The sequence below is a fragment of the Chiloscyllium plagiosum genome, unplaced genomic scaffold (genome assembly GCF_037043375.1).
Source record: "Chiloscyllium plagiosum isolate Xiang-an unplaced genomic scaffold, Cpla_swu_hap1 HiC_scaffold_6, whole genome shotgun sequence".
NCBI lineage: Eukaryota > Metazoa > Chordata > Chondrichthyes > Orectolobiformes > Hemiscylliidae > Chiloscyllium > Chiloscyllium plagiosum.
In genome coordinates, this window is record NW_028270144.1 from 90,247,975 (window position 1) to 90,270,111 (window position 22,137).

The following is a 22,137-nucleotide window of genomic DNA, read 5'->3' on the forward strand; positions in this document are numbered from 1 at the left end:
GGCAGCGTCTTGAGGGCGACCTGCAAACCGTCACGGTCGACGAACAGGAGCTGCGTGTCGCCGGGGAGGATTTATTTTTTTTCTTTTTTGGTGCCTCTTCCCCAGAGAGACCGGGGGGAGATTTATTTTTTTTTTCTTTTTCCTCCCTTCCAAGGGCCAGTGCCTCTTCCCCAGAGAGACCGGGGGGGATTTATTTTTTTTTTTTTTTTTTTTTTTTTTTCTTTTTTTTTTCTTTTTTTTTTTCCCCCTTTAACCCCCACACTACCACCTAAGTGCGGTAGTGCTTATTTTATCCCCAGCACCCATGGTGTGTGTGTGCAGGTGTGAGACACAGTGAAAGACACAAAGTGCACCAATCTTTATTCAATTTCCACCACCAGGAATATAGGAAAACACCCGGGTGGCCAGTGACAAACACTGCCCTTCACATCAAAGGGCAGTGCTGTGTGATCAAAACAGTGAAGGGGAGGGTAGGGACTAAATCAAAATAGAGTTGGAGGGAGAAATGATGCACTCCACTCCCTGCGGCGCCCACCTCTCCCTGAACAACTCCAGGGTGTTGGTGGACACCGCGTGCTCCTTCTCCAAGGACACCCGGGCTCTAACATAACCGCGGAAGAGGGGCAGGCAGTCGGCCCTAACGACCCCCTCCACGGCCCGCTGCCTGGACCTGTTGATGGCCAGCTTGGCCAGGCCCAGGAGCAGACCCACGAGGAGGTCTTCAGACCTGCCCTCCTTCCTCCGTACCGGGTGCCCAAAGATCAGGAGCGTGGGACTGAAGTGCAGCCAAAAACAGAGGAGAAGGTTTTTAAGGAAATCAAAAAGGGAGTGCAAACGCCCACACCCAATATATACATGGTCCACGGACTCCACAGCGCCACAGAACAAGCAGTTGGGCTGGGAGTCCGTGAACCACCGCAATCTGCGGTTGCAGGGGACTGCTGCGTGCAGCACCCTCCACCCCAGATCCCCGAGAGAAAGGGGGAGGACTCCCGCGTAGAGAGCCCTCCACTGGGGATCCCCACCGCCCGGTGGCAAATGGGCACGCCAAGGCGTGTCCGGACGGTGGATGAGGGAGAAGAGGTGGATGGTGTGCAGCAGCAGTCGGTACAGGGCTCTCCTTTTCACCTCCCGAAACAAAACAAAGTTAAAATTTCGGAGGCGGCTCAGGTTGTGGGGCACAGGCTCCCGCGGGAAGTACGGGACCTTGGGGCCAATGTGAAATTCCGTCCGGGCTGGGGTGAGCTCGGACGGGATCCCACCGCACACCTGAGCGTCCTCCAACTGGTGTACTACGTCGGGTCCGAGCACCGCCGTTTTGAGGCGTCGGATGGCGGTGGCCACGTACTGGACGTCTACCGCCGCCCTGCCTGCTATGTCCTGCGGCAGCGTCCAGCCCAGGCCCCCGGCACCCAGCACGTCCCCGACCCTGGTCACCCTCGCCGCCGCGGCCCTCTCCTCCGACAGCCACTCGAACCCGCGAGTACGGAGGTGCGGATTCCTGAGCAACGGCTCCCTGACGACAGCCGCTACTCCAGCCGGAGGGTAGGCGCGACGCGATTCGACCATGTTCCAGACAGTGATCAGGTCCTGGTAAAAGACAGGCAGCGTCTTGAGGGCGACCTGCAAACCGTCACGGTCGACGAACAGGAGCTGCGTGTCGCCGGGGAGGATTTATTTTTTTTTTTTTTTTTGTTTTTTTTTTCCTTTTTTTTTTTTTTTTTTTTTTTTTTATTTAACCCCCACACTACCACCTAACTGCGGTAGTGCTTATTTTATCCCCAGCACCCATGGTGTGTGTGTGCAGGTGTAAGACACTGTGAAAGACACAAAGTGCACGAATCTTTATTCAGTTTCCACCACCAGGAAGACAGGAAAACACCCGGGTGGCCAGTGACAAACACTGCCCTTCACATCAAAGGACAGTGCTGTGTGATCAAAACAGTGAAGGGGAGGGTAGGGACTAAATCAAAATAGAATTGGAGGGAGAAATGATGCACTCCACTCCCTGCGGCGCCCACCTCTCCCTGAACAACTCCAGGGTGTTGGTCGACGCCGCGTGCTCCTTCTCCAAGGACACCCGGGCTCTAACGTAACCGCGGAAGAGGGGCAGGCAGTCGGCCCTAACTACCCCCTCCACGGCCCGCTGCCTGGACCTGTTGATGGCCAGCTTGGCCAGGCCCAGGAGCAGACCCACGAGGAGGTCCTCAGACCTGCCCTCCTTCCTCCGTACCGGGTGCCCAAAGATCAGGAGCGTGGGACTGAAGTGCAGCCAAAAACAGAGGAGAAGGTTTTTCAGAAAATCAAAAAGGGAGTGCAAACGCCCACACCCAATATACACGTGGTCCACGGACTCCACAGCGCCACAGAACAAGCAGTTGGGCTGGGAGTCCGTGAACCACCGCAATCTGCGGTTGCAGGGGACTGCTGCGTGCAGCACCCTCCACCCCAGATCCCCGAGAGAAAGGGGGAGGACTCCCGCGTAGAGAGCCCTCCACTGGGGATCCCCACCGCCCGGTGGCAAATGGGCACGCCAAGGCGTGTCCGGACGGTGGATGAGGGAGAAGAGGTGGACGGTGTGCAGCAGCAGTCTGTACAGGGCTCTCCTGTTCACCTCCCTAAACGAAACAAAGTTAAAATTTCGGAGGCGGCTCAGGTTGTGGGGCACAGGCTCCCGCGGGAAGTACGGGACCTTGGGGCCAATGTGAAATTCCGTCCGGGCTGGGGTGAGCTCGGACGGGATCCCACCGCACGCCTGAGCGTCCTCCAACTGGTGTACTACGTCGGGTCCGAGCACCGCCGTTTTGAGGCGTCGGATGGCGGTGGCCACGTACTGGACGTCTACCGCCGCCCTGCCTGCTATGTCCTGCGGCAGCGTCCAGCCCAGGCCCCCGGCACCCAGCACGTCCCCGACCCTGGTCACCCTCGCCGCCGCGGCCCTCTCCTCCGACAGCCACTCGAACCCGCGAGTACGGAGGTGCGGATTCCTGAGCAACGGCTCCCTGACGACAGCCGCTACTCCAGCCGGAGGGTAGGCGCGACGCGATTCGACCATGTTCCAGACAGTGATCAGGTCCTGGTAAAAGACAGGCAGCGTCTTGAGGGCGACCTGCAAACCGTCACGGTCGACGAACAGGAGCTGCGTGTCGCCGGGGAGGATTTATTTTTTTTTTTTTTTTTTTTTTTTTCTCTTTTTTTTTTCTTTTTTTTTATTTTTTTTTTTTTTTTCTTTTTTTAACCCCCACACTACCGCCTAAGTGCGGTAGTGCTTATTTTATCCCCAGCACCCATGGTGTGTGTGTGCAGGTGTAAGACACTGTGAAAGACACAAAGTGCACGAATCTTTATTCAGTTTCCACCACCAGGAAGACAGGAAAACACCCGGGTGGCCAGTGACAAACACTGCCCTTCACATCAAAGGACAGTGCTGTGTGATCAAAACAGTGAAGGGGAGGGTAGGGACTAAATCAAAATAGAATTGGAGGGAGAAATGATGCACTCCACTCCCTGCGGCGCCCACCTCTCCCTGAACAACTCCAGGGTGTTGGTCGACGCCGCGTGCTCCTTCTCCAAGGACACCCGGGCTCTAACGTAACCGCGGAAGAGGGGCAGGCAGTCGGCCCTAACGACCCCCTCCACGGCCCGCTGCCTGGACCTGTTGATGGCCAGTTTGGCCAGGCCCAGGAGCAGACCCACGAGGAGGTCTTCAGACCTGCCCTCCTTCCTCCGTACCGGGTGCCCAAAGATCAGGAGCGTGGGACTGAAGTGCAGCCAAAAACAGAGGAGAAGGTTTTTCAGAAAATCAAAAAGGGAGTGCAAACGCCCACACCCAATATACACGTGGTCCACGGACTCCACAGCGCCACAGAACAAGCAGTTGGGCTGGGAGTCCGTGAACCACCGCAATCTGCGGTTGCAGGGGACTGCTGCGTGCAGCACCCTCCACCCCAGATCCCCGAGAGAAAGGGGGAGGACTCCCGCGTAGAGAGCCCTCCACTGGGGATCCCCACCGCCCGGTGGCAAATGGGCACGCCAAGGCGTGTCCGGACGGTGGATGAGGGAGAAGAGGTGGACGGTGTGCAGCAGCAGTCTGTACAGGGCTCTCCTGTTCACCTCCCTAAACGAAACAAAGTTAAAATTTCGGAGGCGGCTCAGGTTGTGGGGCACAGGCTCCCGCGGGAAGTACGGGACCTTGGGGCCAATGTGAAATTCCGTCCGGGCTGGGGTGAGCTCGGACGGGATCCCACCGCACACCTGAGCGTCCTCCAACTGGTGTACTACGTCGGGTCCGAGCACCGCCGTTTTGAGGCGTCGGATGGCAGTGGCCACGTACTGGACGTCTACCGCCGCCCTGCCTGCTATGTCCTGCGGCAGCGTCCAGCCCAGGCCCCCGGCACCCAGCACGTCCCCGACCCTGGTCACCCTCGCCGCCGCGGCCCTCTCCTCCGACAGCCACTCGAACCCGCGAGTACGGAGGTGCGGATTCCTGAGCAACGGCTCCCTGACGACAGCCGCTACTCCAGCCGGAGGGTAGGCGCGACGCGATTCGACCATGTTCCAGACAGTGATCAGGTCCTGGTAAAAGACAGGCAGCGTCTTGAGGGCGACCTGCAAACCGTCACGGTCGACGAACAGGAGCTGCGTGTCGCCGGGGAGGATTTATTTTTTTTTCTTTTTTTCTTATTTTTTTTTTTTTTTTTTTTTTGCTTTTCTTTTTTTTTCTTCTTTTTTTTTTTTCCCCCCTTTAACCCACACACTACCACCTAAGTGCGGTAGTGCTTATTTTTTCCCCAGCACCCATGGTGTGTGTGTGCAGGTGTAAGACACTGTGAAAGACACAAAGTGCACGAATCTTTATTCAGTTTCCACCACCAGGAAGACAGGAAAACACCCGGGTGGCCAGTGACAAACACTGCCCTTCACATCAAAGGACAGTGCTGTGTGATCAAAACAGTGAAGGGGAGGGTAGGGACTAAATCAAAATAGAATTGGAGGGAGAAATGATGCACTCCACTCCCTGCGGCGCCCACCTCTCCCTGAACAACTCCAGGGTGTTGGTCGACGCCGCGTGCTCCTTCTCCAAGGACACCCGGGCTCTAACGTAACCGCGGAAGAGGGGCAGGCAGTCGGCCCTAACGACCCCCTCCACGGCCCGCTGCCTGGACCTGTTGATGGCCAGTTTGGCCAGGCCCAGGAGCAGACCCACGAGGAGGTCTTCAGACCTGCCCTCCTTCCTCCGTACCGGGTGCCCAAAGATCAGGAGCGTGGGACTGAAGTGCAGCCAAAAACAGAGGAGAAGGTTTTTCAGAAAATCAAAAAGGGAGTGCAAACGCCCACACCCAATATACACGTGGTCCACGGACTCCACAGCGCCACAGAACAAGCAGTTGGGCTGGGAGTCCGTGAACCACCGCAATCTGCGGTTGCAGGGGACTGCTGCGTGCAGCACCCTCCACCCCAGATCCCCGAGAGAAAGGGGGAGGACTCCCGCGTAGAGAGCCCTCCACTGGGGATCCCCACCGCCCGGTGGCAAATGGGCACGCCAAGGCGTGTCCGGACGGTGGATGAGGGAGAAGAGGTGGACGGTGTGCAGCAGCAGTCTGTACAGGGCTCTCCTGTTCACCTCCCTAAACGAAACAAAGTTAAAATTTCGGAGGCGGCTCAGGTTGTGGGGCACAGGCTCCCGCGGGAAGTACGGGACCTTGGGGCCAATGTGAAATTCCGTCCGGGCTGGGGTGAGCTCGGACGGGATCCCACCGCACGCCTGAGCGTCCTCCAACTGGTGTACTACGTCGGGTCCGAGCACCGCCGTTTTGAGGCGTCGGATGGCGGTGGCCACGTACTGGACGTCTACCGCCGCCCTGCCTGCTATGTCCTGCGGCAGCGTCCAGCCCAGGCCCCCGGCACCCAGCACGTCCCCGACCCTGGTCACCCTCGCCGCCGCGGCCCTCTCCTCCGACAGCCACTCGAACCCGCGAGTACGGAGGTGCGGATTCCTGAGCAACGGCTCCCTGACGACAGCCGCTACTCCAGCCGGAGGGTAGGCGCGACGCGATTCGACCATGTTCCAGACAGTGATCAGGTCCTGGTAAAAGACAGGCAGCGTCTTGAGGGCGACCTGCAAACCGTCACGGTCGACGAACAGGAGCTGCGTGTCGCCGGGGAGGATGTATTTTTATTTTTTTTTTTTTTTTTTTTTTTTTATTTATTTATTTATTTTTTTTTTTCTCTTTTTTTTCTTTACCCTACACTACCACCTAACTGCGGTAGTGCTTATTTTATCCCCAGCACCCATGGTGTGTGTGTGCAGGCGTGAGACACTGTGAAAGACACAAAGTGCACGAATCTTTATTCAGTTTCCACCACCAGGAAGACAGGAAAACACCCGGGTGGCCAGTGACAAACACTGCCCTTCACATCAAAGGACAGTGCTGTGTGATCAAAACAGTGAAGGGGAGGGTAGGGACTAAATCAAAATAGAATTGGAGGGAGAAATGATGCACTCCACTCCCTGCGGCGCCCACCTCTCCCTGAACAACTCCAGGGTGTTGGTCGACGCCGCGTGCTCCTTCTCCAAGGACACCCGGGCTCTAACGTAACCGCGGAAGAGGGGCAGGCAGTCGGCCCTAACGACCCCCTCCACGGCCCGCTGCCTGGACCTGTTGATGGCCAGTTTGGCCAGGCCCAGGAGCAGACCCACGAGGAGGTCTTCAGACCTGCCCTCCTTCCTCCGTACCGGGTGCCCAAAGATCAGGAGCTTGGGACTGAAGTGCAGCCAAAAACAGAGGAGAAGGTTTTTCAGGAAATCAAAAAGGGAGTGCAAACGCCCACACCCAATATACACGTGGTCCACGGACTCCACAGCGCCACAGAACAAGCAGTTGGGCTGGGAGTCCGTGAACCACCGCAATCTGCGGTTGCAGGGGACTGCTGCGTGCAGCACCCTCCACCCCAGATCCCCGAGAGAAAGGGGGAGGACTCCCGCGTAGAGAGCCCTCCACTGGGGATCCCCACCGCCCGGTGGCAAATGGGCACGCCAAGGCGTGTCCGGACGGTGGATGAGGGAGAAGAGGTGGACGGTGTGCAGCAGCAGTCTGTACAGGGCTCTCCTGTTCACCTCCCTAAACGAAACAAAGTTAAAATTTCGGAGGCGGCTCAGGTTGTGGGGCACAGGCTCCCGCGGGAAGTACGGGACCTTGGGGCCAATGTGAAATTCCGTCCGGGCTGGGGTGAGCTCGGACGGGATCCCACCGCACGCCTGAGCGTCCTCCAACTGGTGTACTACGTCGGGTCCGAGCACCGCCGTTTTGAGGCGTCGGATGGCGGTGGCCACGTACTGGACGTCTACCGCCGCCCTGCCTGCTATGTCCTGCGGCAGCGTCCAGCCCAGGCCCCCGGCACCCAGCACGTCCCCGACCCTGGTCACCCTCGCCGCCGCGGCCCTCTCCTCCGACAGCCACTCGAACCCGCGAGTACGGAGGTGCGGATTCCTGAGCAACGGCTCCCTGACGACAGCCGCTACTCCAGCCGGAGGGTAGGCGCGACGCGATTCGACCATGTTCCAGACAGTGATCAGGTCCTGGTAAAAGACAGGCAGCGTCTTGAGGGCGACCTGCAAACCGTCACGGTCGACGAACAGGAGCTGCGTGTCGCCGGGGAGGATTTTTTTTTTTTTTTTTTTTTTTTTTTTTTCTTATATTTGTCTTTATTAAAGTCAGGTGTTTATTATGACCAGGCCAGTTTTATTTATTTTTTTTTTTTTTTTTTTTTTTTTTTTTTTTTTTTTTTTCTCCATGGTGTGTGTGTGCAGGTGTAAGACACTGTGAAAGACACAAAGTGCACGAATCTTTATTCAGTTTCCACCACCAGGAAGACAGGAAAACACCCGGGTGGCCAGTGACAAACACTGCCCTTCACATCAAAGGACAGTGCTGTGTGATCAAAACAGTGAAGGGGAGGGTAGGGACTAAATCAAAATAGAATTGGAGGGAGAAATGATGCACTCCACTCCCTGCGGCGCCCACCTCTCCCTGAACAACTCCAGGGTGTTGGTCGACGCCGCGTGCTCCTTCTCCAAGGACACCCGGGCTCTAACGTAACCGCGGAAGAGGGGCAGGCAGTCGGCCCTAACGACCCCCTCCACGGCCCGCTGCCTGGACCTGTTGATGGCCAGTTTGGCCAGGCCCAGGAGCAGACCCACGAGGAGGTCTTCAGACTTGCCCTCCTTCCTCCGTACCGGGTGCCCAAAGATCAGGAGCGTGGGACTGAAGTGCAGCCAAAAACAGAGGAGAAGGTTTTTCAGAAAATCAAAAAGGGAGTGCAAACGCCCACACCCAATATACACGTGGTCCACGGACTCCACAGCGCCACAGAACAAGCAGTTGGGCTGGGAGTCCGTGAACCACCGCAATCTGCGGTTGCAGGGGACTGCTGCGTGCAGCACCCTCCACCCCAGATCCCCGAGAGAAAGGGGGAGGACTCCCGCGTAGAGAGCCCTCCACTGGGGATCCCCACCGCCCGGTGGCAAATGGGCACGCCAAGGCGTGTCCGGACGGTGGATGAGGGAGAAGAGGTGGACGGTGTGCAGCAGCAGTCTGTACAGGGCTCTCCTGTTCACCTCCCTAAACGAAACAAAGTTAAAATTTCGGAGGCGGCTCAGGTTGTGGGGCACAGGCTCCCGCGGGAAGTACGGGACCTTGGGGCCAATGTGAAATTCCGTCCGGGCTGGGGTGAGCTCGGACGGGATCCCACCGCACACCTGAGCGTCCTCCAACTGGTGTACTACGTCGGGTCCGAGCACCGCCGTTTTGAGGCGTCGGATGGCGGTGGCCACGTACTGGACGTCTACCGCCGCCCTGCCTGCTATGTCCTGCGGCAGCGTCCAGCCCAGGCCCCCGGCACCCAGCACGTCCCCGACCCTGGTCACCCTCGCCGCCGCGGCCCTCTCCTCCGACAGCCACTCGAACCCGCGAGTACGGAGGTGCGGATTCCTGAGCAACGGCTCCCTGACGACAGCCGCTACTCCAGCCGGAGGGTAGGCGCGACGCGATTCGACCATGTTCCAGACAGTGATCAGGTCCTGGTAAAAGACAGGCAGCGTCTTGAGGGCGACCTGCAAACCGTCACGGTCGACGAACAGGAGCTGCGTGTCGCCGGGGAGGATTTATTTTTTTTTTTTTTTTTTTTTTTTTTTTCTTTTTTTTTCTTTTTTTTTTTTTTTATTTTTTTTTCTACCACCAGGAAAATAACCTGTTTATATTTTTTTTTATTTATTTTTTATTTTTTTATTTTTTTTTCTTTTCCTTTAACCCCCACACTACCACCTAAGTGCGGTAGTGCTTATTTTATCCCCAGCACCCATGGTGTGTGTGTGCAGGTGTGAGACACAGTGGAAGACACAAAGTGCACCAATCTTTATTCAATTTCCACCACCAGGAAGATAGGAAAACACCCTGGTGGCCAGTGACAAACACTGCCCTTCACATCAAAGGGCAGTGACACTTCCCTTTTTTTAATTTTTTTTTTCCTTTTTTTTTTTCTTTTTTTTTTTTTTTTGGCCAGTGACAAGCAGTGCCCTTCCCATCAAAGGGCGACTGTGTTTTTTTTTAAATTCAATTTCCACCACCAGGAAGATAGGAAAACACCCGGGTGGCCAGTGACAAACACTGCCCTTCACATCAAAGGGCAGTGCTGTGTGATCAAAACAGTGAAGGGGAGGGTAGGGACTAAATCAAAATAGAGTTGGAGGGAGAAATGATGCACTCCACTCCCTGCGGCGCCCACCTCTCCCTGAACAACTCCAGGGTGTTGGTGGACACCGCGTGCTCCTTCTCCAAGGACACCCGGGCTCTAACGTAACCGCGGAAGAGGGGCAGGCAGTCGGCCCTAACGACCCCCTCCACGGCCCGCTGCCTGGACCTGTTGATGGCCAGCTTGGCCAGGCCCAGGAGCAGACCCACGAGGAGGTCTTCAGACCTGCCCTCCTTCCTCCGTACCGGGTGCCCAAAGATCAGGAGCGTGGGACTGAAGTGCAGCCAAAAACAGAGGAGAAGGTTTTTAAGGAAATCAAAAAGGGAGTGCAAACGCCCACACCCAATATATACATGGTCCACGGACTCCACAGCGCCACAGAACAAGCAGTTGGGCTGGGAGTCCGTGAACCACCGCAATCTGCGGTTGCAGGGGACTGCTGCGTGCAGCACCCTCCACCCCAGATCCCCGAGAGAAAGGGGGAGGACTCCCGCGTAGAGAGCCCTCCACTGGGGATCCCCACCGCCCGGTGGCAAATGGGCACGCCAAGGCGTGTCCGGACGGTGGATGAGGGAGAAGAGGTGGATGGTGTGCAGCAGCAGTCGGTACAGGGCTCTCCTTTTCACCTCCCGAAACAAAACAAAGTTAAAATTTCGGAGGCGGCTCAGGTTGTGGGGCACAGGCTCCCGCGGGAAGTACGGGACCTTGGGGCCAATGTGAAATTCCGTCCGGGCTGGGGTGAGCTCGGACGGGATCCCACCGCACACCTGAGCGTCCTCCAACTGGTGTACTACGTCGGGTCCGAGCACCGCCGTTTTGAGGCGTCGGATGGCGGTGGCCACGTACTGGACGTCTACCGCCGCCCTGCCTGCTATGTCCTGCGGCAGCGTCCAGCCCAGGCCCCCGGCACCCAGCACGTCCCCGACCCTGGTCACCCTCGCCGCCGCGGCCTTCTCCTCCGACAGCCACTCGAACCCGCGAGTACGGAGGTGCGGATTCCTGAGCAACGGCTCCCTGACGACAGCCGCTACTCCAGCCGGAGGGTAGGCGCGACGCGATTCGACCATGTTCCAGACAGTGATCAGGTCCTGGTAAAAGACAGGCAGCGTCTTGAGGGCGACCTGCAAACCGTCACGGTCGACGAACAGGAGCTGCGTGTCGCCGGGGAGGATTTATTTTTCTTTTTTTTTTTTTTTTTTTTCTTTTTTTTTTTTTTTTTTTTTATTAACCCCCACACTACCACCTAAGTGCGGTAGTGCTTATTTTATCCCCAGCACCCATGGTGTGTGTGTGCAGGTGTGAGACACAGTGAAAGACACAAAGTGCACCAATCTTTATTCAATTTCCACCACCAGGAAGATAGGAAAACACCCGGGTGGCCAGTGACAAACACTGCCCTTCACATCAGAGGGCAGTGCTGTGTGATCAAAACAGTGAGGGGGTGGGTAGGGACTAAATCAAAATAGAGTTGGAGGGAGAAATGATGCACTCCACTCCCTGCGGCGCCCACCTCTCCCTGAACAACTCCAGGGTGTTGGTGGACACCGCGTGCTCCTTCTCCAAGGACACCCGGGCTCTAACATAACCGCGGAAGAGGGGCAGGCAGTCGGCCCTAACGACCCCCTCCACGGCCCGCTGCCTGGACCTGTTGATGGCCAGCTTGGCCAGGCCCAGGAGCAGACCCACGAGGAGGTCTTCAGACCTGCCCTCCTTCCTCCGTACCGGGTGCCCAAAGATCAGGAGCGTGGGACTGAAGTGCAGCCAAAAACAGAGGAGAAGGTTTTTAAGGAAATCAAAAAGGGAGTGCAAACGCCCACACCCAATATATACATGGTCCACGGACTCCACAGCGCCACAGAACAAGCAGTTGGGCTGGGAGTCCGTGAACCACCGCAATCTGCGGTTGCAGGGGACTGCTGCGTGCAACACCCTCCACCCCAGATCCCCGAGAGAAAGGGGGAGGACTCCCGCGTAGAGAGCCCTCCACTGGGGATCCCCACCGCCCGGTGGCAAATGGGCACGCCAAGGCGTGTCCGGACGGTGGATGAGGGAGAAGAGGTGGATGGTGTGCAGCAGCAGTCGATACAGGGCTCTTCTTTTTATTTCTTTAAACAAAACAAAATTAAAATTTCGGAGGCGGCTCAGGTTGTGGGGCACAGGCTCCCGCGGGAAGTACGGGACCTTGGGGCCAATGTGAAATTCCGTCCGGGCTGGGGTGAGCTCGGACGGGATCCCACCGCACACCTGAGCGTCCTCCAACTGGTGTACTACGTCGGGTCCGAGCACCGCCGTTTTGAGGCGTCGGATGGCGGTGGCCACGTACTGGACGTCTACCGCCGCCCTGCCTGCTATGTCCTGCGGCAGCGTCCAGCCCAGGCCCCCGGCACCCAGCACGTCCCCGACCCTGGTCACCCTCGCCGCCGCGGCCTTCTCCTCCGACAGCCACTCGAACCCGCGAGTACGGAGGTGCGGATTCCTGAGCAACGGCTCCCTGACGACAGCCGCTACTCCAGCCGGAGGGTAGGCGCGACGCGATTCGACCATGTTCCAGACAGTGATCAGGTCCTGGTAAAAGACAGGCAGCGTCTTGAGGGCGACCTGCAAACCGTCACGGTCGACGAACAGGAGCTGCGTGTCGCCGGGGAGGATTTTTTTTTTTTTTTTTTTTTTTTTTTTTTTTTTTTTTTTTTTTTTTTTTTTTTCGCAAAGATATAAAGAGACAACAGCAATGACAGTTGTACATTAGACAGTACTGTTACATACAAAAGTGCAGACAATACAGACCCAGCAAGCCCCCGCCCCTCCCACCTTCCGACCACTCTAAGGCAGCCCGCCCCTACCCACTTCTGGTTCTCGGTCTACCCCATGCCCCTTCCAGTTCTCGGTCCGCCCTGACACACCTAATTCAGTGGTTCCAATTTTTTTTTTTTTTTTTTTTTTTTTTTTTTTTTTTTTCCCCCCCAACCATTTTACAGGGAGAGGAGGACAAACCTCAAATTCTCCTGTTTATTTATTTATTTATTTTTTCTACCACCTAAGTGCGGTAGTGCTTATTTTATCCCCAGCACCCATGGTGTGTGTGTGCAGGTGTGGGACACAGTGGAAGACACAAAGTGCACCAATCTTTATTCAATTTCCACCACCAGGAATATAGGAAAACACCCGGGTGGCCAGTGACAAACACTGCCCTTCACATCAAAGGGCAGTGCTGTGTGATCAAAACAGTGAAGGGGAGGGTAGGGACTAAATCAAAATAGAGTTGGAGGGAGAAATGATGCACTCCACTCCCTGCGGCGCCCACCTCTCCCTGAACAACTCCAGGGTGTTGGTGGACACCGCGTGCTCCTTCTCCAAGGACACCCGGGCTCTAACATAACCGCGGAAGAGGGGCAGGCAGTCGGCCCTAACGACCCCCTCCACGGCCCGCTGCCTGGACCTGTTGATGGCCAGCTTGGCCAGGCCCAGGAGCAGACCCACGAGGAGGTCTTCAGACCTGCCCTCCTTCCTCCGTACCGGGTGCCCAAAGATCAGGAGCGTGGGACTGAAGTGCAGCCAAAAACAGAGGAGAAGGTCTTTAAGGAAATCAAAAAGGGAGTGCAAACGCCCACACCCAATATATACATGGTCCACGGACTCCACAGCGCCACAGAACAAGCAGTTGGGCTGGGAGTCCGTGAACCACCGCAATCTGCGGTTGCAGGGGACTGCTGCGTGCAGCACCCTCCACCCCAGATCCCCGAGAGAAAGGGGGAGGACTCCCGCGTAGAGAGCCCTCCACTGGGGATCCCCACCGCCCGGTGGCAAATGGGCACGCCAAGGCGTGTCCGGACGGTGGATGAGGGAGAAGAGGTGGACGGTGTGCAGCAGCAGTCTGTACAGGGCTCTCCTTTTCACCTCCCGAAACAAAACAAAGTTAAAATTTCGGAGGCGGCTCAGGTTGTGGGGCACAGGCTCCCGCGGGAAGTACGGGACCTTGGGGCCAATGTGAAATTCCGTCCGGGCTGGGGTGAGCTCGGACGGGATCCCACCGCACACCTGAGCGTCCTCCAACTGGTGTACTACGTCGGGTCCGAGCACCGCCGTTTTGAGGCGTCGGATGGCGGTGGCCACGTACTGGACGTCTACCGCCGCCCTGCCTGCTATGTCCTGCGGCAGCGTCCAGCCCAGGCCCCCGGCACCCAGCACGTCCCCGACCCTGGTCACCCTCGCCGCCGCGGCCTTCTCCTCCGACAGCCACTCGAACCCGCGAGTACGGAGGTGCGGATTCCTGAGCAACGGCTCCCTGACGACAGCCGCTACTCCAGCCGGAGGGTAGGCGCGACGCGATTCGACCATGTTCCAGACAGTGATCAGGTCCTGGTAAAAGACAGGCAGCGTCTTGAGGGCGACCTGCAAACCGTCACGGTCGACGAACAGGAGCTGCGTGTCGCCGGGGAGGATTTATTTTCTTTCTCTTTTTTTTTTCTTTTTTTTTTTTTTTTTTTTTTTTTTTTTTTTTTTTTTTTTTTTTCTTTTTTTTTTCTTTACCCTACACTACCACCTAACTGCGGTAGTGCTTATTTTATCCCCAGCACCCATGGTGTGTGTGTGCAGGTGTAAGACACTGTGAAAGACACAAAGTGCACGAATCTTTATTCAGTTTCCACCACCAGGAAGACAGGAAAACACCCGGGTGGCCAGTGACAAACACTGCCCTTCACATCAAAGGACAGTGCTGTGTGATCAAAACAGTGAAGGGGAGGGTAGGGACTAAATCAAAATAGAATTGGAGGGAGAAATGATGCACTCCACTCCCTGCGGCGCCCACCTCTCCCTGAACAACTCCAGGGTGTTGGTCGACGCCGCGTGCTCCTTCTCCAAGGACACCCGGGCTCTAACGTAACCGCGGAAGAGGGGCAGGCAGTCGGCCCTAACGACCCCCTCCACGGCCCGCTGCCTGGACCTGTTGATGGCCAGTTTGGCCAGGCCCAGGAGCAGACCCACGAGGAGGTCTTCAGACCTGCCCTCCTTCCTCCGTACCGGGTGCCCAAAGATCAGGAGCGTGGGACTGAAGTGCAGCCAAAAACAGAGGAGAAGGTTTTTCAGAAAATCAAAAAGGGAGTGCAAACGCCCACACCCAATATACACGTGGTCCACGGACTCCACAGCGCCACAGAACAAGCAGTTGGGCTGGGAGTCCGTGAACCACCGCAATCTGCGGTTGCAGGGGACTGCTGCGTGCAGCACCCTCCACCCCAGGTCCCCGAGAGAAAGGGGGAGGACTCCCGCGTAGAGAGCCCTCCACTGGGGATCCCCACCGCCCGGTGGCAAATGGGCACGCCAAGGCGTGTCCGGACGGTGGATGAGGGAGAAGAGGTGGACGGTGTGCAGCAGCAGTCTGTACAGGGCTCTCCTGTTCACCTCCCTAAACGAAACAAAGTTAAAATTTCGGAGGCGGCTCAGGTTGTGGGGCACAGGCTCCCGCGGGAAGTACGGGACCTTGGGGCCAATGTGAAATTCCGTCCGGGCTGGGGTGAGCTCGGACGGGATCCCACCGCACACCTGAGCGTCCTCCAACTGGTGTACTACGTCGGGTCCGAGCACCGCCGTTTTGAGGCGTCGGATGGCGGTGGCCACGTACTGGACGTCTACCGCCGCCCTGCCTGCTATGTCCTGCGGCAGCGTCCAGCCCAGGCCCCCGGCACCCAGCACGTCCCCGACCCTGGTCACCCTCGCCGCCGCGGCCCTCTCCTCCGACAGCCACTCGAACCCGCGAGTACGGAGGTGCGGATTCCTGAGCAACGGCTCCCTGACGACAGCCGCTACTCCAGCCGGAGGGTAGGCGCGACGCGATTCGACCATGTTCCAGACAGTGATCAGGTCCTGGTAAAAGACAGGCAGCGTCTTGAGGGCGACCTGCAAACCGTCACGGTCGACGAACAGGAGCTGCGTGTCGCCGGGGAGGATTTATTTTTTTTTTTTTTTTTTTTTTTTTTTTTTTAGCACCGCCGGCGCGCTGCAGGAGAGTCCCTCCCCTCCAAGGGCCGGTACCTCTTCCCCAGAGAGACCGGGGGGGATTTATTTATTTATTTTTTTTTTTTTTCTTTTTTTTTTTTTTTTTTTTTTTTTTTCTTTACCCTACACTACCACCTAACTGCGGTAGTGCTTATTTTATCCCCAGCACCCATGGTGTGTGTGTGCGCAGGTGTAAGACACTGTGAAAGACACAAAGTGCACGAATCTTTATTCAGTTTCCACCACCAGGAAGACAGGAAAACACCCGGGTGGCCAGTGACAAACACTGCCCTTCACATCAAAGGACAGTGCTGTGTGATCAAAACAGTGAAGGGGAGGGTAGGGACTAAATCAAAATAGAATTGGAGGGAGAAATGATGCACTCCACTCCCTGCGGCGCCCACCTCTCCCTGAACAACTCCAGGGTGTTGGTCGACGCCGCGTGCTCCTTCTCCAAGGACACCCGGGCTCTAACGTAACCGCGGAAGAGGGGCAGGCAGTCGGCCCTAACGACCCCCTCCACGGCCCGCTGCCTGGACCTGTTGATGGCCAGTTTGGCCAGGCCCAGGAGCAGACCCACGAGGAGGTCTTCAGACCTGCCCTCCTTCCTCCGTACCGGGTGCCCAAAGATCAGGAGCGTGGGACTGAAGTGCAGCCAAAAACAGAGGAGAAGGTTTTTCAGAAAATCAAAAAGGGAGTGCAAACGCCCACACCCAATATACACGTGGTCCACGGACTCCACAGCGCCACAGAACAAGCAGTTGGGCTGGGAGTCCGTGAACCACCGCAATCTGCGGTTGCAGGGGACTGCTGCGTGCAGCACCCTCCACCCCAGATCCCCGAGAGAAAGGGGGAGGACTCCCGCGTAGAGAGCCCTCCACTGGGGATCCCCACCGCCCGGTGGCAAATGGGCACGCCAAGGCGTGTCCGGACGGTGGATGAGGGAGAAGAGGTGGACGGTGTGCAGCAGCAGTCTGTACAGGGCTCTCCTGTTCACCTCCCTAAACGAAACAAAGTTAAAATTTCGGAGGCGGCTCAGGTTGTGGGGCACAGGCTCCCGCGGGAAGTACGGGACCTTGGGGCCAATGTGAAATTCCGTCCGGGCTGGGGTGAGCTCGGACGGGATCCCACCGCACACCTGAGCGTCCTCCAACTGGTGTACTACGTCGGGTCCGAGCACCGCCGTTTTGAGGCGTCGGATGGCGGTGGCCACGTACTGGACGTCTACCGCCGCCCTGCCTGCTATGTCCTGCGGCAGCGTCCAGCCCAGGCCCCCGGCACCCAGCACGTCCCCGACCCTGGTCACCCTCGCCGCCGCGGCCCTCTCCTCCGACAGCCACTCGAACCCGCGAGTACGGAGGTGCGGATTCCTGAGCAACGGCTCCCTGACGACAGCCGCTACTCCAGCCGGAGGGTAGGCGCGACGCGATTCGACCATGTTCCAGACAGTGATCAGGTCCTGGTAAAAGACAGGCAGCGTCTTGAGGGCGACCTGCAAACCGTCACGGTCGACGAACAGGAGCTGCGTGTCGCCGGGGAGGATTTATTTTTTTTTTTTTTTTTTTTTTTTTTTTTTTTTTCTTTGTTTTTTTTTTTTTTTTTAAAAATTTAACCCCCACACTACCGCCTAAGTGCGGTAGTGCTTATTTTATCCCCAGCACCCATGGTGTGTGTGTGCAGGTGTAAGACACTGTGAAAGACACAAAGTGCACGAATCTTTATTCAGTTTCCACCACCAGGAAGACAGGAAAACACCCGGGTGGCCAGTGACAAACACTGCCCTTCACATCAAAGGACAGTGCTGTGTGATCAAAACAGTGAAGGGGAGGGTAGGGACTAAATCAAAATAGAATTGGAGGGAGAAATGATGCACTCCACTCCCTGCGGCGCCCACCTCTCCCTGAACAACTCCAGGGTGTTGGTCGACGCCGCGTGCTCCTTCTCCAAGGACACCCGGGCTCTAACGTAACCGCGGAAGAGGGGCAGGCAGTCGGCCCTAACGACCCCCTCCACGGCCCGCTGCCTGGACCTGTTGATGGCCAGTTTGGCCAGGCCCAGGAGCAGACCCACGAGGAGGTCTTCAGACCTGCCCTCCTTCCTCCGTACCGGGTGCCCAAAGATCAGGAGCGTGGGACTGAAGTGCAGCCAAAAACAGAGGAGAAGGTTTTTCAGAAAATCAAAAAGGGAGTGCAAACGCCCACACCCAATATACACGTGGTCCACGGACTCCACAGCGCCACAGAACAAGCAGTTGGGCTGGGAGTCCGTGAACCACCGCAATCTGCGGTTGCAGGGGACTGCTGCGTGCAGCACCCTCCACCCCAGATCCCCGAGAGAAAGGGGGAGGACTCCCGCGTAGAGAGCCCTCCACTGGGGATCCCCACCGCCCGGTGGCAAATGGGCACGCCAAGGCGTGTCCGGACGGTGGATGAGGGAGAAGAGGTGGACGGTGTGCAGCAGCAGTCTGTACAGGGCTCTCCTGTTCACCTCCCTAAACGAAACAAAGTTAAAATTTCGGAGGCGGCTCAGGTTGTGGGGCACAGGCTCCCGCGGGAAGTACGGGACCTTGGGGCCAATGTGAAATTCCGTCCGGGCTGGGGTGAGCTCGGACGGGATCCCACCGCACACCTGAGCGTCCTCCAACTGGTGTACTACGTCGGGTCCGAGCACCGCCGTTTTGAGGCGTCGGATGGCGGTGGCCACGTACTGGACGTCTACCGCCGCCCTGCCTGCTATGTCCTGCGGCAGCGTCCAGCCCAGGCCCCCGGCACCCAGCACGTCCCCGACCCTGGTCACCCTCGCCGCCGCGGCCCTCTCCTCCGACAGCCACTCGAACCCGCGAGTACGGAGGTGCGGATTCCTGAGCAACGGCTCCCTGACGACAGCCGCTACTCCAGCCGGAGGGTAGGCGCGACGCGATTCGACCATGTTCCAGACAGTGATCAGGTCCTGGTAAAAGACAGGCAGCGTCTTGAGGGCGACCTGCAAACCGTCACGGTCGACGAACAGGAGCTGCGTGTCGCCGGGGAGGATTTTTTTTTTTTTTTTTTTTTTTTTTTTTTTTTTTTTTTCTTTTTTTCCTTTTTTTCCAGAGAGACCGGGGGGGATTTATTTTTTTTTTTATTTTTTTTTTTATTTTTTTTTTTTTTCTCTTTTTTAACCCCCACACTACCACCTAAATGCGGTAGTGCTTATTTTATCCCCAGCACCCATGGTGTGTGTGTGCAGGGGTGAGACACAGTGAAAGACACAAAGTGCACGAATCTTTATTCAATTTCCACCACCAGGAAGATAGGAAAAACACCCGGGTGGCCAGTGACAAACACTGCCCTTCACAGCAAGGGACAGTGCTGTGTGATCAAAACAGTGAAGGGGAGGGTAGGGACTAAATCAAAATAGAGTTGGAGGGAGAAATGATGCACTCCACTCCCTGCGGCGCCCACCTCTCCCTGAACAACTCCAGGGTGTTGGTGGACACCGCGTGCTCCTTCTCCAAGGACACCCGGGCTCTAACATAACCGCGGAAGAGGGGCAGGCAGTCGGCCCTAACGACCCCCTCCACGGCCCGCTGCCTGGACCTGTTGATGGCCAGCTTGGCCAGGCCCAGGAGCAGACCCACGAGGAGGTCTTCAGACCTGCCCTCCTTCCTCCGTACCGGGTGCCCAAAGATCAGGAGCGTGGGACTGAAGTGCAGCCAAAAACAGAGGAGAAGGTTTTTAAGGAAATCAAAAAGGGAGTGCAAACGCCCACACCCAATATATACATGGTCCACGGACTCCACAGCGCCACAGAACAAGCAGTTGGGCTGGGAGTCCGTGAACCACCGCAATCTGCGGTTGCAGGGGACTGCTGCGTGCAGCACCCTCCACCCCAGATCCCCGAGAGAAAGGGGGAGGACTCCCGCGTAGAGAGCCCTCCACTGGGGATCCCCACCGCCCGGTGGCAAATGGGCACGCCAAGGCGTGTCCGGACGGTGGATGAGGGAGAAGAGGTGGATGGTGTGCAGCAGCAGTCGGTACAGGGCTCTCCTTTTCACCTCCCGAAACAAAACAAAGTTAAAATTTCGGAGGCGGCTCAGGTTGTGGGGCACAGGCTCCCGCGGGAAGTACGGGACCTTGGGGCCAATGTGAAATTCCGTCCGGGCTGGGGTGAGCTCGGACGGGATCCCACCGCACACCTGAGCGTCCTCCAACTGGTGTACTACGTCGGGTCCGAGCACCGCCGTTTTGAGGCGTCGGATGGCGGTGGCCACGTACTGGACGTCTACCGCCGCCCTGCCTGCTATGTCCTGCGGCAGCGTCCAGCCCAGGCCCCCGGCACCCAGCACGTCCCCGACCCTGGTCACCCTCGCCGCCGCGGCCCTCTCCTCCGACAGCCACTCGAACCCGCGAGTACGGAGGTGCGGATTCCTGAGCAACGGCTCCCTGACGACAGCCGCTACTCCAGCCGGAGGGTAGGCGCGACGCGATTCGACCATGTTCCAGACAGTGATCAGGTCCTGGTAAAAGACAGGCAGCGTCTTGAGGGCGACCTGCAAACCGTCACGGTCGACGAACAGGAGCTGCGTGTCGCCGGGGAGGATTTAATTTTTTTTTTTTTTTTTTTTTTTTTTTTTTTTTTTTTTTTTTTTTTTCTTTTTTTTTTTTTTTTATTTTTTTTTTTTTTATTTTTTTCTTTACCCTACACTACCACCTAACTGCGGTAGTGCTTATTTTATCCCCAGCACCCATGGTGTGTGTGTGCAGGTGTAAGACACTGTGAAAGACACAAAGTGCACGAATCTTTATTCAGTTTCCACCACCAGGAAGACAGGAAAACACCCGGGTGGCCAGTGACAAACACTGCCCTTCACATCAAAGGACAGTGCTGTGTGATCAAAACAGTGAAGGGGAGGGTAGGGACTAAATCAAAATAGAATTGGAGGGAGAAATGATGCACTCCACTCCCTGCGGCGCCCACCTCTCCCTGAACAACTCCAGGGTGTTGGTCGACGCCGCGTGCTCCTTCTCCAAGGACACCCGGGCTCTAACGTAACCGCGGAAGAGGGGCAGGCAGTCGGCCCTAACGACCCCCTCCACGGCCCGCTGCCTGGACCTGTTGATGGCCAGTTTGGCCAGGCCCAGGAGCAGACCCACGAGGAGGTCTTCAGACCTGCCCTCCTTCCTCCGTACCGGGTGCCCAAAGATCAGGAGCGTGGGACTGAAGTGCAGCCAAAAACAGAGGAGAAGGTTTTTCAGAAAATCAAAAAGGGAGTGCAAACGCCCACACCCAATATACACGTGGTCCACGGACTCCACAGCGCCACAGAACAAGCAGTTGGGCTGGGAGTCCGTGAACCACCGCAATCTGCGGTTGCAGGGGACTGCTGCGTGCAGCACCCTCCACCCCAGATCCCCGAGAGAAAGGGGGAGGACTCCCGCGTAGAGAGCCCTCCACTGGGGATCCCCACCGCCCGGTGGCAAATGGGCACGCCAAGGCGTGTCCGGACGGTGGATGAGGGAGAAGAGGTGGACGGTGTGCAGCAGCAGTCTGTACAGGGCTCTCCTGTTCACCTCCCTAAACGAAACAAAGTTAAAATTTCGGAGGCGGCTCAGGTTGTGGGGCACAGGCTCCCGCGGGAAGTACGGGACCTTGGGGCCAATGTGAAATTCCGTCCGGGCTGGGGTGAGCTCGGACGGGATCCCACCGCACACCTGAGCGTCCTCCAACTGGTGTACTACGTCGGGTCCGAGCACCGCCGTTTTGAGGCGTCGGATGGCGGTGGCCACGTACTGGACGTCTACCGCCGCCCTGCCTGCTATGTCCTGCGGCAGCGTCCAGCCCAGGCCCCCGGCACCCAGCACGTCCCCGACCCTGGTCACCCTCGCCGCCGCGGCCCTCTCCTCCGACAGCCACTCGAACCCGCGAGTACGGAGGTGCGGATTCCTGAGCAACGGCTCCCTGACGACAGCCGCTACTCCAGCCGGAGGGTAGGCGCGACGCGATTCGACCATGTTCCAGACAGTGATCAGGTCCTGGTAAAAGACAGGCAGCGTCTTGAGGGCGACCTGCAAACCGTCACGGTCGACGAACAGGAGCTGCGTGTCGCCGGGGAGGATTTATTTTTTTTTTTTTTTTTTTTTTTTTCTTTTCTTCTCCAAGGGCCAGCCCCTCTTCCACAGAGAGACAGGGGGGAATTTATTTTTTTTTTTTTTTTTTTTTTTTTTTTTTTATGTGTGTGTGTGCAGGTGTGAGACACAGTGAAAGACACAAAGTGCACCAATCTTTATTCAATTTCCACCACCAGGAATATAGGAAAACACCCGGGTGGCCAGTGACAAACACTGCCCTTCACATCAAAGGGCAGTGCTGTGTGATCAAAACAGTGAAGGGGAGGGTAGGGACTAAATCAAA